General features: G+C 43.5%; 1 protein-coding gene across 3 annotated transcripts in view; it reads left to right on the top strand.

Moving 5' to 3' along the window:
• Positions 1-16,882, top strand: part of ITSN2 (intersectin 2) — a 392,176-nt gene that overhangs the window by 68,422 nt on the left and 306,872 nt on the right. The window lies entirely within an intron of this gene.

The raw sequence follows: 16,882 nt of genomic DNA on the forward strand, positions 1-16,882 counted from the left end.
ATATATATATATATATATATATATATATACACACACTATTGCTTATAAAAATAACCTTTATTTTTTAACCTTGCAGCGCTGTAATTTCAGTGCAACAAAGAGGCGTTCTTTACACCATTGCTGTATGGAACGCCCCTAGAAAAGTATTTTTCTGCTTGCATGATTGGCTCACTGATTTTCCCAGAAGTCTGCAAAAAGTCAGATTTCAGGCATCTTCTGCAACAACAATTTTAATTTCACTCCCAAAGGCCCTGTTCACACCTGAGTGTTTTTCAGCTCGTAAAACGCTCATCTCTGAAGTCTCAAAATGACCAACAAGCAAAATCCCATTCATTTCAATGGCCCCTGTTCACATATTAGCGTTTTGTCGCCTTAAGCTTAAAAAAGTACATGAGCTTAGTTTTTGGCAGATTACAGGCGTTTTTTTAGATGTTAATGCCTGCCTCCAAACACCTGCAAAAAAGGCCTGAAAAAAGCCCAAAAGAAAAATGCCTGAAAATGATACGCTCAGGTGTGAATGGAGCCAAAGAGTCACATTTAAAGGGAGGCAGACCCTGGATTTTTTCACTTGAACACTGCAAGTGCATCAGCGGATTAATGAAAAAGTCGCTCCCATTCAGATTCACTCTGCAGACAATACACAGCTATTTCTTCAGAGCAGAAAGAGGTAGAACTCGGAAACAAAGTTTGTTAAAATCCTTGCATTGTATATTGATCCCCCAGAGGGGATTGTTTGTTTTTTTTTTTTGTTTTTTTTCTAGACAAAAGTGCAGTTACTCTTTTAAGACCCCGTTCAGACAGGGGCGACGCGACTTGCTGGGGCGACCTTGGCGCGACATGCACGGACTTCATATCATTGAAGTCAATGCAAGTCGCCTCCAGGTCACCCCAAAGTAGTACAGGACCCTTTTTTCTAAGTCGGAGCGACTTTTGTCGCTCCTATTAGAACGGGTCCTGTGCTAATCAATGGCAGTGTGAATGGGGACTAAAGGTGCTCATTCACAGTCCACCTAGGAGGAAGGAAACTGGGTGTGAGCAGTCTGATTTTCTGAAATGTTAGAAGTACGGTAAATCAGGCTTAACTTTGGGCAATAGATTATCATAAGAAAATGCCAAATCGCTCCATTCACTGATTCAATATGTAGGAAAAAGACTATTGCTCTGCCTGTGATATGTATCCCTAGCACTCCTCTACACTGGGTGCTGGCCCTAGCAAGTCCAGCCTCCACCTCTCAATGACACATAAGGAAAAAAAATCATGTACCCCAAATCTCTGTTACCAATCTCTGTTAGACAATCTGAGATCCTCCTGCATTCACTTTTCACTCAATAAGAGCTTAGTTGTAGAGTTTGCACTATCAGGAGGGAGAATAGTTCATACACTTATCAATTCCATAATCTGGTACCCAAGTATTGACATGCTGTATGTTCAACTAATACTTCTGTGAAGCTTCTCATTTATCCAGGTCATGGTATATGTAGTAATGGTCACGTTTAACTTGTCGAAGATGTTTCACAGCTTATCCAATACTCTTCTTCCCCCCTCGGCATTTATATTCACACAGGTAGTACAGACGCCTTAATCCAATCACCATGTAAAGGCAAATACTGATTGTCCAAGAACATGATTGGAGATGCAACTGTTTTTGGAACCACCCTGTTCTAGTTGCATAATCCCGTTTTTGGTGACTACTACTAACTAAAGATGGGCTCTGTAAAGAAAACAGAAATAGGGGGCACCAACCTTGCGTATTACTAGTAGGTTTTATTGGTAGAAAAATAAAGGAAAGATACTCACAAACAAATCAGTCATAAAAGCATTTCAAAGTCCACAATGGACATAAAGCAACCGGGACCGTGTCCAGCACGCAAGGGGACTGTCCAGATGGCTGACGCGTTTCAAGGGGAGATCCACTCTTCCTCAGAGCAGATCAGAGGGCAGGGGATCTCCCCTCGAAATGCACCAGCCATCTGGAAGGTCCCAATTGTAAAGGAAATGTCTCTATCGCTCATTGACAGACGTAGTCTTCTTGATTCTCAAGAGCTGGGTTATGTTGTCTCCGCAGGAGTAGGACTAGGCAGAAAGACAAAACGTTCTGGCTCCACCTTAGGGGCAGTCCCTGAGGGTATATCCTCCCTCTCTCTGCTACAGGGAATCAGTTTTTTTCTGTCTAGAGGTCCCTCAGGCGGTATCAGATTTGTTGGAACAAATGATACAGGGGAATGGTCCCTCCATCCAGACGTTTTCCACCAGTTGTGCCTACGGTGGGGCACCCCGGATGTGGATTTGTTGGCATCACGATTCAACAGGAAAGTACAGAGATTCGTGGCTCGCTCCTGCGATCCTCTAGCAGAGACCGCAGACGCACTGATCGCCCCGTGGGGGCAATACCAGCTAATGTATGCCTTCCCTCCTCTAGCGTTACTGCCAAGACTTCTTCGCAGGATAGAGGAGGAAGGAATTCCAGTAATTCTGGTAGCTCCGGACTGGCCTCGTCGAGCTTGGTACGCCGACGTGGTCAGACTGGTGGCGGACGTCCCGTGGAGACTTCCTCTCAGGGAGGACCTACTGTCTCAGGGACCGATCTTCCATCCTGCTTTACGATCGCTGGCTTTAACGGCCTGGCTATTGAGACCCAGGTGCTGAAGGACAAGGGATTGTCAGCTTCAGTTATTCCTACTCTAGTTGAAGCAAGGAAAGCGACTTCCAGAAAGATTTATCATCGCACATGGAAGTCCTACATTGCATGGTGTGAACCTTTGGGGTTCCGTCCATGGTCTTATTCGGTTAGTCGAATATTAGCTTTTCTGCAACAAGGGGTTGAGCAGAAACTGGCCTTGAGCACTATCAAGGGTCAGGTCTCAGCATTAGCTATCTTCTTTCAGAAGCCTTTGGCTACTCATTCCTTGGTGCGGAATTTCATCCAGGGGGTGCGACATCTGGCTCCGCCAGTGCGCGCGCCATTACCACCCTGGGATCTTAATTTAGTATTGTCGGTTCTTCAGAAACCTCCCTTTGAAGATATTAGGGAGATTCCTCTACCTACGTTGTCCCAGAAGGTGGCCTTCTTGGTGGCTATTACTTCTGCACGCAGGGTGTCAGAACTGGCCGCATTATCTTGTCGTTCCCCATATCTGGTGGTTCATAGAGATAAGGTGGTTCTTCGTCCGAATCCATCCTTCCTACCAAAAGTGGTTTCAGAATTTCATCTGAATGAAGAAATTGTATTACCTTCCCTGTGTCCTAAGCCCAGTCATCCTCGGGAGTTTGCTTTACACTCCTTGGATGTGGTCCGGGCGATCAGGGTATACTTAAAAACGACAGACTCGTTTCGCAAGACGGATTCACTTTTTGTGATCCCGGATGGACCCAAAAAAGGGGTTGCCTGCATCTGCCGCGACCATTTCCAAATGGATCAGACAGACGGTGGTACAGGCTTATTCTATTAAGGGTCGGGAGCCCCCGTTCCCTGTTAAGGCGCACTCCACTCGGGCGCTTAGTGCGTCATGGGCCTTTCGCCATCAGGCGTCAGTGGTCCAGGTGTGCAAGGCGGCTACCTGGTCGTCGGTGCATACCTTTTACTAAACATTATAAAGTTGATGTAATGGCATCATCTGATGCCGTGTTTGGCCGCAAGGTTTTGCAGGCCGCCATTTGAGGAGACCAGTGGTCTGCCTCGAGGCTTTTTTCCGTTGGAAATTTTTCTTTTGAGTCTCATTCTTTGTTTATAATGAGCCTTTAAAACTTCTAGTTTGGCACCGGTTGGGCCTTCTAGATTGGATTTGATTTTTGTCAATCCCACCCCTCATTTGTGGCACTGCTTCTGGATGTCCCAGCTCTTGAGAATCAAGAAGACTACGTCTGTCAATGAGCGATAGAGAAAAATGGATTTTTGTAAGATCTTAGCTCATTGACAGACGTAGTACCCGCCCCTCTATCATTGAGTTGGGTTGGGTTAAATTCTCTGTTACCGCTTTAGAACAGAACTGATTCCCTGTAGCAGAGAGAGGGAGGATATACCTTCAGGGACTGCCCCTAAGGTGGAGCCAGAACGTTTTGTCTTTCTGCCTAGTCCTACTCCTGCGGAGACAACATAACCCAGCTCTTGAGAATCAAGAAGACTACGTCTGTCAATGAGCTTAAGAGAAAAGGATTTTACGGTAAGATCTTACAAAAATCCATTTTTGTACATCCTGTGTATTATTGTATTATATTTTGTATGTATTGCACACTGCACTCATTGTGCACATGGCACTAATAATGTTTTCATTACATGTTTGCATTCTTTCGAGTCCTGATTAGAATTAGCCTGCCTATGTTACGCCCCTTGTTACCATAAATAAAAGTACAATTGTTATAATAATGTGATACCTACATAATCATGTGTATAAAAGCCTTCAACTGTGTCAAATCAAACAGAACAGTTATTTTGGAAAGATGCGGAGTGTATCTTTTTGTGTCTGTTCTCTACTGCAGTAGTTATTAATTTGTAACCACTAATCAATATGAGGATAGGAGTTGCCTATCTATAAAATGTCCAGAACAGAATATGACATAATATTAAAGAAGAATTCCAGGCATGGTATATTTTGGACCAATGTAACTATATACCATGCCTGGAGGCACCATTCAGAAAATGGTTTGCATTTTCTGAAGGAATGCAAAGCCTTCTCTGATTGGACAAAGTGGAGAGTGTGATTTTAACACCCCGCCTCTCCACCTTATCCAGTCAGAGAACTCTTTTTGGATTGTTTAGAATGATTCAGGCCAGCTGCTCAGCATAGGACCTGGAGGCAAATGGAGATCGTTGGTTTTGCTGTGTCTACTTCACTGGTTTACTGCTTCCAGGGGGATTGGCCTGCTATGGTTTATACATAGTTACATGCATTGCATCAGGTGATAAAACAGACAGCCGCACACCAGCTTAGCCCGTATCTGTAGTAGTAAATTACTTTAGCCCGCTCCATTCAGGTCATGCCACCTTGATATGTTTCGCCCCACCCACAGGGCTTAGTCATGGGGGAACCTATTGGGCTAAACAGGAAAACTTTACTACATGTATGGCCGGCTTACGGCCCTTAGTTCTGTGTAACCTTTTTTACAGGTCTTACACAGGGTTTTGTAGGGTTGCAACAGCTGAATGGGACCATTTGAGAAAGTGGGGAAGGTAAGTATTTATAGCAGAAGGGATGGGCTTTAAATTGAACCTATTACTGTACCCCAAAAAGGCAAAGTGACAAGTTTACTTAGTATCCACATATTGGAGCACCCTGGTATTTATGTCTCCCAGGGCCTTCTGTAAAGTATGTGAACCAGGTTCCCTTTGGGTTCTTGAAGTTGGGCTTGGTCTTGGCCCCTCCCTGGTCCCACTATTGGTTAGAGTGACAGCCTGCCATTGTGCAGTATGGGATGGAGCAGAGCCAAGAACAGCTACAGGAGTGGATGTTCTACCTGTATGTTGGAGCAACCTGCACTTTTGGCCCCCTGGGGTTTTCTGGGAGGTATGTGAACATAACGTAGCCGCTTTTAGGAGTCCTCTACTTGTGTCTGCTTGCAATGTAGGCTGCATTCACATGTCAGCGTATTGATCGCGGGCAGAATCACCGCGATTCCGCCCGCAACCTGGAAATCATTGCAAATCGCGGGACGCCTGTGTGTTGCCCGTGATTTGCAATAGCACCCCAAACACTGTGTGATGTTGCCGCGATTTCTGCCTGCCGAATCGCAGTAAAAAGTACAAGAGCTTCTTTGGCGCATAATGCGTCCCGCGATTTTTTTTTTTGCGCGATGTTGCCACGATTCGGCAGGCGGCCGCGATTCCGCCCGCGATCAATACGCTGACATGTGAATGCAGCCGTAATGTTTTCTGGTGAACAGGAGTTCACTATAATAACATTTGGCCTTTAAAGAAAAGAACATGTGATGTTACCTAAAACAACCAGTAAGATGTTTTCTTTCATTGCCTGTCATGAGCTGAAAAAATGCTACGGGCTGCACCTTTTATGTACTTTGCTCAAGCTACAGCCATTGCTATAACGCAGCAACTCTAGCCTCAGTGGGGGATATCCTTGTTTCATGCAGACTAGCAGAACAATTAGCCTTGGGTGTGTTATGATGTATGTCTCTTTTATATGCTTTTGTTGTTTCCTTTGGTGCCATTATGTCATCAAACGTGGCTTCCCACCCACTGCAAGAATGTCACTGGCTGCCTGGGACAGAGAGCCTCTGGTCTGGTGTATACAGCCTAGTGCAGAGGTAACAGCCAGTGTCATTCATAGCAACCAATCGCATTCAAAGTCCTTTTTTTGTTGGAGATTAAGAAATTACGGGGCAGATCTTCTTTCCTATAAATCACGGTTTGCCAAATGTCTTTTAAAATCATATACAGTGGGTACGGAAAGTTTTCAGACCCCCTTAAATTTTTCACTCTTTGTTATATTGCAGCCATTTGCTAAAATCATCTAAGTTCATTCTTCTTCCTCATGAATGTACACATAGCACCCCATACTGACAGAAAAACATAGAATTGTTGACATTGTTGCAGATTTATTAAAAAAGAAAAACTGAAATATCACATGGTCCTAAGTATTCAGACCCTTTGCTGTGACACTCCTATATTTAACTCAGGTGCTTTCCATTTCTTCTGATCATCCTTGAGATGGTTCTACACCTTCATTTGAGTCCAGCTGTGTTTGATTATACTGATTGGACTTGATTAGGAAAGCCACACACCTGTCTATATAAGACCTTCCAGATCACAATGCATGTCAGAGCAAATGAGAATCATGAGCTCAAAGGAACTGCCTGAAGAGCTCAGAGACAGAATTGTGGCAAGGCACAGATCTGGCCAAGGTTACAAAAAGATTTCTGCTGCACTTAAGGTTCCTAAGAGCACAGTGGCCTCCATAATCCTCAAATGGAAGACGTTTGGGACGACCAGAACCCTTCCTAGAGCTGGCCTTCCGGCCAAACTGAGCTATCGGGGGAGAAGAGCCTTGGTGAGAGAGGTAAAGAAGAACCCAAAGATCACTGTGGCTGAGCTCCAGAGATGCAGTCAGGAGATGGGAGAAAGTTGTAGAAAGTCAACCATCACTGCAGCCCTCCACCAGTCGGGGCTTTATGGCAGAGTGGCCCGACGGAAGCCTCTGCTCAGTGTAAGACACATGAACGCCCGCATGGAGTTTGCTAAAAAAACACCTGAAGGACTCCAAGATGGTGAGATAAGATTCTCTGGTCTGATGAGACCAAAATAGAACTTTTTGGCCTTAATTCTAAGCGGTATGTGTGGAGAAAACCAGGCACTGCTCATCACCTGTCCAATACAGTCCCAACAGTGAAGCATGGTGGTGGCAGCATCATGCTGTGGGGGTGTTCTTCAGCTGCAGGGACAGGACGACTGGTTGCAATCGAGGGAAAGATGAATGCGGCCAAGTACAGGGATATCCTGGACAAAAACCTTCTCCAGAGTGCTCTGGACCTCAGACTGGGCCGAAGGTTTACCTTCCAACAAGACAATGACCCTAAGCACACAGCTAAAATAACGAAGGAGTGGCTTCACAACAACTCCGTGACTGTTCTTGAATGGCCCAGCCAGAGCCCTGACTTAAACCCAATTGAGCATCTCTGGAGAGACCTAAAAATGGCTGTCCAACAAAGTTTACCATCCAACCTGACAGAACTGGAGAGGATCTGCAAGGAGGAATGGCAGAGGATCCCCAAATCCAGGTGTGAAAGACTTGTTGCATCTTTCCCAAAAAGACTCCTGGCTGTATTAGATCAAAAGGGGGCTTCTACTAAATACTGAGCAAAGGGTCTGAATACTTAGGACCATGTGATATTTCAGTTTTTCTTTTTTAATAAATCTGCAACAATGTCAACAATTCTGTGTTTTTCTGTCAGTATGGGGTGCTATGTGTACATTCATGAGGAAGAAGAATGAACTTAAATGATTTTAGCAAATGGCTGCAATATAACAAAGAGTGAAAAATTTAAGGGGGTCTGAATACTTTCCGTACCCACTGTATGTCCCCTTATTTTATTAACCATTTTGTATCCGTGCCAATTCTTACACTTCGACACTGTAAAAATCTACTTTTTATTTTGCTAGAAAAATACTTAGAATCCCTAAACATTATTTATTTGTTTGCAGAAATATAGAGACTTAAATCAGTTATGTGTGGGACCACATCCAAAAAATATTCACCAAAAAGAAGAAAAGAGGATTTTTTGGATTAACTTTATTTGTATTAACTTTATTGTTATCACAAGGGATGAACAACATCCCTTATGACAGCATGAGCGCAGGTCCTTTTTATGGAGAGAGCTGGGGTCTGTTAGACCCCAGATCTCTCCTCTGGCCTCCCATGCAGCCGATCAGACACAGATTGGTCTGATCGGCTGCTTTCCTGGGAGCTAATAGCCAGGTAAACAAAGAGGCGGAATTAGAAGTGACGCTCTCCGTGAGAGAGAGGAACAATGTCAGTTCTTTTTCTGTTCTGTGCAGCCGATGCAGCTGGTCACATCGCTTCGGGTTCCGCAATCGGGCGGTAGAGCCCGGGGGAGGCGGCAGGAGGGGGATGGAACCCCCTTCTGCCGCCCACAGAAGTAATCAAGTGGCTATTTAGCCACTCAAATCACTTGTGCAGCAAAGGGAATCGCCAGCTGCAAATTTTCATACTGGAATTATGCCTGTAAGTGCAGGTATCATCCCGGTGTAACTACTGCAAACCGAGGACGTCCTACTGGGGGCAAGTTGTTAAGGCCCCCTTTCCATTATTGCATTAGTGTAACAAGTTCTTTTTGGATAGAGCAGGGAATTGTGTATATATTTTTTTTTTGTGGCTGTATCCCTGCCCAGTGGATTCACCCTTTCTGTCATCTACCTCCTAGTATTGTCACCTAGGCAGAAAATGATAGGACGTCCTTGTGACGAGACCCTTGCTCGCTCGCTTCCGCTCTCCCGACACTCCTCTGCTTCTAGTGAGTCAGCTTGCAGATCGCAACGTCTGATGGTTCGGTCAACCAAGGCTCCGGGATCCGAACTACAGCTATGTGCCGTTCGGAATCCATTAGAACAAACACCAGGCAGGCTCTATGGAAGTTCAAACAGGAAGACATTTATTGGAAGTACACAACACACTTTTATACAGAATTTGGAACATCCTGCCCCCAACAACCGCTTTCCCATTGGTCAATTGCAAAGTACATGCCGTTCTCCTTCAGGTCCTCCTTAGCCATGCAAATGAGGACTTGAAAATGAGTCAGCAGGGATTGGTCCCATAGCTTGATTAGAAGGACTGTTATGTGTAATGAGACAGAAGCCCCCAGGGGACAATCAATGTACACAATAGCCAGACACAGAACAATGGTTCCATAACGAGCCCCCAATACACATTACTCTGAGTGTCAATACATCCCTAGGCAGACAACAGGTGAGTTCATTAGCACACCTGACAATAGGTGAATGGAAAGCCACCTCAGACAAAAGCAACATGGTTAGACAGTCAGTCTCCACATTGAACTTCCTGGAATGACCATATTAGGAGTTGTACTTCCCGGTCAGAGACCTCATACTGTACAGGGAATAAAATCTTCATATTACAAGGGAGACATTATTCCTGAATATGACTGTCCCATTTGTAGTAGTCCAAACCATATTCTCAGTGTTCACCACCCTCCTGGTCACCCTGCATCCATAACAGATGCAGGGTGACTTAAACATAAGAGAGCCCCATAAGGCTGGGGATGGTGCCCCCCAACCTCTCTAAAGGAATTTGGGGTCCACAACCCCCATGCCCAAAGTGACTCCCGTCACAGTCCTATTTTTGAGTTGTCACCAGAACAAGCGTTAAAGGTAAATGTTCCAGTGGGCACATCTATTTTAGTGAGAACAGCCTAAGACTGGGTAACTTCGGTGTGGAAAATTTTGCGATTACACACAGTCCTGCACTCGCATATAGGGGTTGGTTTCCTAAAACCAAAGAGTGCAAAATTTCGTGCAGCTGTGCCATGGTAGCCAATGGCTTCAACCTTCAGCATGTTCAAATAAGCTTTGACAAAAATAAAAACCTGGAAGCTGATTGGTTTCTATGCAGAGCTGCACCATATTTTGCATTCTCCAGTTTTAGTAAATAAGCCCCTTTGGGTGCGGGACTGTGTGTAATCGCAAGATTTCCTGCACTTACGTCAAAAACGTGCTTCTGTTAGCAAAGGCACGGGGGTGACATTATTTCTTAATAGGACCCCCACAAACTGGAAACGGCAGTGCGATTTCCTGTGCAGGAACCGCATAGAACTACGTGGTTACCCTGCAGCTGTGATTTTGGAAGAGATCCACGGACCTTTTCCCCGCGTTTTTTGTAGGTACTGCAGTCCATTCAAACGAAGAGAGCTGCTGTGCCTACACAAATGCAGCCACCAGGAAACTGGCATAGTGTGCCCTAGCCTAAGGGGGAACTCTCCTCACTCTCCTCACCTCCCCATTGCATTTCTTGGACTGGATCTCCCCAATGGAACACAGAAAAAAAAAAAATACTCCCATCTGGGTGGAAAAAATAAAATAAATAAAATTTGACTGTAGACACACACCTAGACATCTTTTACAGTCCCAAATTCCTCATACGTGTTTTGATGGGTTAGAAGCATGATTTCTGAATGACTCTGAAATACGACGCTGTAATACGACTTTCTGTAGTAAGAACTGCTTATTAGCAGAATAGACCAGAGCAAGGAACTCCGGCTGGTAAACTACACTGCAAACTCAGATATTACTGATGGAGACCATATGAAGGGGCCCCTAGACTTTCTAAACAAAGGGCCTTTAGGTGGGTAAGTCTGAAGCCAGTGAGGGCAGAAAAGACCTCCGGTGTCATTGGGAATAAACCAAGTCCTAGGCTTGTTGACAAGTGGCCCGTAAAAAGTGCCCTATTTGTTTTAATGGGGAGTAAAAGTGCCCCATCATTGGGAGAAATTATGGCCAAATGGTGCGGTCAGTTTGAGGAATTGTGTCCCATTGTTGGTGTCACTGGGAGAAATTGTACTTACTATTAAAAGGGGGGAAATTGTATTCTAAGGAGCTTAGTCATGCAACTACCAACTTGATTTTGTACAAGAATGTAGTCAAGTTTCTTTTTTTCATAAACCTACTTCTATTTTAGTAACTCAATGCTGTTGTCATGCTGATTTCATTTTACAATCCTAGACGTTCCATAGCATTTTGTCCTGTGCTTGCTTAAAGTACCATGCCAGGCATGTGCCAGCGAAGGTTAACAGAGCATGCTGTGAAAAAAAGAATAAAATGCATGTTTTTGATCTGTCTTGCATACATCTGCATTAATGCTTGTTTTTGATGTATGGTGTAAGAACTGACAGGGTATTGATAGCAATGCACAGTATCCTTTTTTCCATAACACATTGCTTTCCAAACTTGTAGTGGATTTTTCTGTCCAGTCATCTTGTTTTTTTGATTGGTCCATTAAAGTAATACTATTGGCAAATATTTTTTTTCCAATTTGGATGGAATAAAGGGAGGGTAAACAAACCTCTATCAAATTTTTTTTTTTTTTTCCTCATCTGTGTCCCTTTGGGAAGATTTACCTTCACATCCTGTCCTTATAGCCAAAACAGGAAGTGAGAGGAAATCCCTGCAAATTTAATGAAATCTCCCAGGTCACCAGAACTAATGTCCCCATCAGAAGATTTTCTCTCAATTATTTTTCTGGGGACAACCAACAATGTGGGATTTTCTTTTCCTTTCACATTTGATGATAATGGTAAACAAGACAAATAAAGAGTGTGAATCAACCCGATACCGTTTTTTTTAGAGCCGGCGGTCGGCTTTCAGGAGATAACAACCGATGCAAGCCATTATTGCAGCGAGTCCGCCCCCCCCCCCCCCCCCACTGGTTGGAGTCCCGAATGAAACCGGATTCGGCTTCGATCGGGTCTCTGATCATGTAACCCGGAAGCGACGTCACTTCCCGTTTTACTCGGCTGCAAATGGAACGGATTTCAAAAAAGTGTCTGTATTGAAAAATACCTTTTTCTGCGTTTTAAATACTTTGAAGTGCAGTGGAGGGGTTTGGGGTCTTTTAGTACCTGTCACTGCCTATTAGACCCCGTTCACACTGGGGCGACTTGTCAGCCGTGGGTCGCCTGCCGTAGAGTAGCACAGGACCCGTTCTAATAGGAGCGACACAAGTCGCTCCGACTTAGAAAAAGGGTCCTGTACTACTTTGGGGCTACCTGCATTGACTTCAATGATATGAAGTCCGTGCATGCCGCTCCGAGGTCGCGGTGCGAGCTGTGCACCGCGACTTCACAGGTCGCCCCGGGAAGTCGGGTCGCCTGTATGTGAACCGGCTCTTACTGTCACAAGGGATGTTTACATTCCTTGTGACAGCAATAAAAGTGATCAGATTTAGTTTTTTTCACACTTTAAAAAATAAATAAATAGAGAAAAAAAAAATTTGAAGTGCCCCCATCTTGTTGAGTTCGCGGACCAAAGAAAATGCATACTTAAGTCACGCCCACAAATTTAAATGATGTTCAAATCACATATGTGTGGTATCCCCAGGATCGTCAGAGCGCAAACAACAATTCCAGCTAAAGACCTCCTCTGTAACTCTAAACTGGTAACCATTAAAAATGTTTAAAATGTCACCTATGAAGGTTTTTAAGTACCATAGTTTGTCATTCCACAAGTGTGCGCAATTTTAAACCGTAACACGTTAGGTTTAACATTGACCACCCGAGTAACACGTTAGTCGGCGTGACATCATCTTTCCCAATATACAAAAAAATTGGGCTAACTTTACTGTTTCGTTTTTTATAAATTTAATGAAATGTATTTTTTCCAAATAAATTGCGTTTGAAAGACGGCTGCGCAAATACCGTGTCACAAAAAGTATTGCAACGACCGCCATTTTATTCTTCAGAGACTCTGCAAAGCTGGGAGAAAAAACATCCAGATCTTATTAATAGCAGCACAAACTTAACCCCTTGATGTTAACCCCTTCCCAGCAAGTGTCATTAGTACAGTCAGTACACAATATTATATCTGATCACTGTATTAGTGCCACTATTGATGTTAGTGTCCATTAGTTACTGTCCCTCCCAGCGAGGGTCTGGTAGCACCAGATTGCCAACCACACTATCACAGTGCCATTAGAAGTCCCTGATCACTGCCATTACTAGTATAGTGTTGTAATCGCCTACATTCCAGTATATACAGTGGATGTAAGTCTACACACCCCTGTTAAAATGTCAGGTTTCTGTGATGTAAAAAAAAAAAAAATGAGACAAAGATAAATAATTTCAGAACATTTCCACCTTTAATGTGACCTATAAACTGTACAACTCAGCTGAACAACAAACTGATATCTTTTAGGTGGAGGAAAGTAAAAACAAAAAACTAAAATAATATGGTTGCATAAGTGTGCACGCCCTTAAACTAATACTTTGTTGAAGCACCTTTTGATTTTATTACAGCACTTTCTCAGTCTTTTGGGTATGAGTCTATCAGCATGGCACATCTTGACTTGGCAATATTTGCCCACTCTTCTTTGCAAACATACTCCAAATCTGTCAGATTGTGAGGGTGTCTTCTGTGCACAGCCCTCTTCAGATCACCCCACAGATTTTCAATAGGATTTAGGTCTGCGCTGTGGCTGAACCATTTCAAAACTTTTATCTTCTTCTGGTGAAGCCATTCCTTTATTGATTTGGATGTATGCTTTGGGTCATTGTCATGCTGAAAGATGAAGTTCCTCTTCATGTTCAGCTTTCTAGCAGAAGCCTGAATGTTTTGTGCCAATATTGACTGGTATTTGGAACTGTTCATAATTCCCTGTACCTTGACTGAGGCTCCTGTTCCAGCTGAAGAAAAAGCCCCAAAGCATTATGCTGCCACCACCATGCTTCACTGTGGGTATGGTGTTTTGGTGATGTGCAGTTTTGATTTTGTGTCAAACATATCTTTTGGAATTATGGCGAAAAAGTTCAACCTTGGTTTCATCAGACCATAACACATTTTGCCACATGCTTTTGGTTCACACTGTTGCGAATTGAATGCGGGTTGGCGAAATGTCAGAATATAAGAGAGGGCAGTATGTGCAGGAAAGGAGTGCGGAGGGTATGAGTATGTGCAAGAGAGCAGTGCAGGGTAGGACAATGAGCAGTATGTGCAGGAGAGCAATGCAGAGGCTATAACAATGGGCAGTATGTGCAGGAGAGGAGTGCAGAGGCTATGACAATGGGCAGTATGTGCAGGAGAGGAGTGCAGAGGCTATGACAATGGGCAGTATGTGCAGGAGAGCAGTGCAGAGGCTATGACAATGGGCAGTATGTGCAGGAGAGCAGTGCAGAGGCCATGACAATGGGCAGTATGTGCAGGAGAGCAGTGCAGAGGCTATGACAATGAGCAGTACGTGCAGGAGAGGAGTGCAGAGGCTATGACAATGGGCAGTATGTGCAAGAGAGGAGTGCAGAGGCTATGACAATGAGCAGTACGTGCAGGAGAGGAGTGCAGAGGCTATGACAATGGGGAGTATGTGCAAGAGAGCAGTGCAGCAGAGGCTATGACAATGGGCAGTATGTGCAAGAGAGCAGTGCAGCAGAGGCTATGACAATGGGCAGTATGTGCAAGAGAGCAGTGCAGCAGAGGCTATGACAATGGGCAGTATGTGCAGGAGAGCAGTGCAGAGGCTATGACTATGGGCAGTATGTGCACTAGGAGGAGTACAGAGGGTATGACTATGGGTAGTATGTGCAAGGGAGGAGTGCAGAGGGTATGACTATGGGCAGTATGTGCAGGGGAGGAGTGCAGAGGGTATGACTATGGGCAGTTTGAGCAGGGGAGGAGTGTGCAGAGGATATGACTATGCGCAGGGGAGGAGTGCAGAGGGTATAACAGAAGGCAGCATGGAGGGTATGACGGTGGACAGTATTTGCAGGAGGAGTGCAGATGGTATAGTGGGGAGACAGGTGGAGAAGAAAAGTATTGAAGGTTTGATGGGCAGTGAGTTCAGAGGGTGATGGAGATGTGCTGAAGAGAATGGAGGGCAAGACAACAGACAGAATGTGCTGAACAGAGATGTATAGTAACTAAGTAGAACTACTTCACTACTGTACTTAAGTACGGAAAGGCGGTATCTGTACTTTCCTAGAGTAGAATCTTTTTCTCCTACTTCCACTTTTACTTCACTACATTTTTTTGATGATTTCAATACTTCTACTCCAATATTTTTTTTTTTTTTTGTGCTGCATAGTTACTTGTTACTATTATAAAAATTACCACTGCCAGAACAGTAGATGGCAGTTTTCATGAAGCTCAAAACATGTGTATTATCAGCGCATACAAAAATAAATGCTACTGTATGTATAAATAAAAGCTGCATTTGAAATAATAAAAAACAATATGATGTTCAAACTTTTGACTTCTTTCTTTAATAACTACATAACACAGTACTTGTACTTTTACTTTCAGTACTTGAGTAGCAATTTTTTTTTCAAAACTACTGGAACTTTTACTTTCAGTACTTGAGTAGCAAAATTTAAAAAAAAAACTACTTGCAATACTTAAGTACAAAAAATGTTGAATACTTTAGTACTTCTACTCAAGTCACTTTTTGATTGAGCACTTCCACTTCTACTCAAGTCACTTTTTGATCGAGCACTTGTACTTTTACTCAAGTATGGGTTTCAAGTACTTTATACAACTCTGGTGCTGGAGAGGTGTGCAAAGGGTATAACTGAGGTCTGTGCATGTATGAGAGAAGCGTGTACAATCATTTTGTTGAATCAAATGTTGCGTTATTGCACTGTGTATGGCCCTATTGGTAGCAGTGTGTGACAGCCCAGCAGGATCAGGGACTAGCCTTTTCACCTATTTTAACACAGTGTCGTCCACATGTAATTCTGGGGAGTTCTGATACTTATGTGGGCCACAAATCTCAGATGTTTAGCCCAGCTGGATGTGGGTCCTTTAGTTCAAGAGATTAGAAACACACAGTTAGGCAGCATTTAGGGCTTGTTTAAAGGCCTTATGCATTCTTGCTTTTTGTGTGCAAAATTGACCTAAAATAAACTGTGTAGTGGTAAGCATTCAGAGGCAGTGTTTGATTTTCTATTTCCTGGAAGCAGCCTATCCTTTGGGTTGCCATCCTGCTGCTTTGGAGGAAGCAGTTTTTTTATTTTGTTTTAGTTTTCAGTAGTTTAGAAGAGATTAGAACCTTGGAGGTCTTTGTTGACTAACACTGGAGATGTCACTCCACTTCCTGTCCCTAGAGACACTACAGTACTAAAGTGGAAATCCCACTTCTGACAGCTGTCATTATAAACCAGTGTCCCCATTGGAAGATTTCCCCTTTTCATTCTGTCCTTGTGACAACTGTACATTTTTGAATTGCCTTTCACTCTCTCATAATGATAACTGTCTCCAGAGTAATGGAGAAATGTTGGACCTCTTCCACGGGTAAACAGACAACAATATGGACTTAACAGAAGGTATAACCCTTTCCCAACCTATCCAAAGCTTGGAGTTATACTTTAGGTTGCCATACATGGACATAAAATATAATTTGATGGCGATGATATTGAATGAAGACCTAGTTTGAGTTCAGTAATTCATTTATTGGACTATTTAGAAATGTTGGACAATTCATTAGATTGTGGAGCTCTAGCTAGTGTATGGAGGTCTTTTCCCAATGAAAATATTTGAGGTAGTTACTTTCCATCCCATTCTTTATATATGTATCTCACAGCAAGTGGCCATCTGTCCTCTTAGATGTATGAGTATTTAATTTTAGAGAAAGTGATGTTCCCTCTTCTGTTTTTTTATTTTGAGTTCTTTTACTTAATCTAAATCAGTATATTAGAGTTAAA

This window comes from Pelophylax lessonae (assembly GCF_965119305.1).
Source record: "Pelophylax lessonae genome assembly, chromosome: 3".
In the NCBI taxonomy this organism is placed as follows: Eukaryota; Metazoa; Chordata; class Amphibia; order Anura; family Ranidae; genus Pelophylax; species Pelophylax lessonae.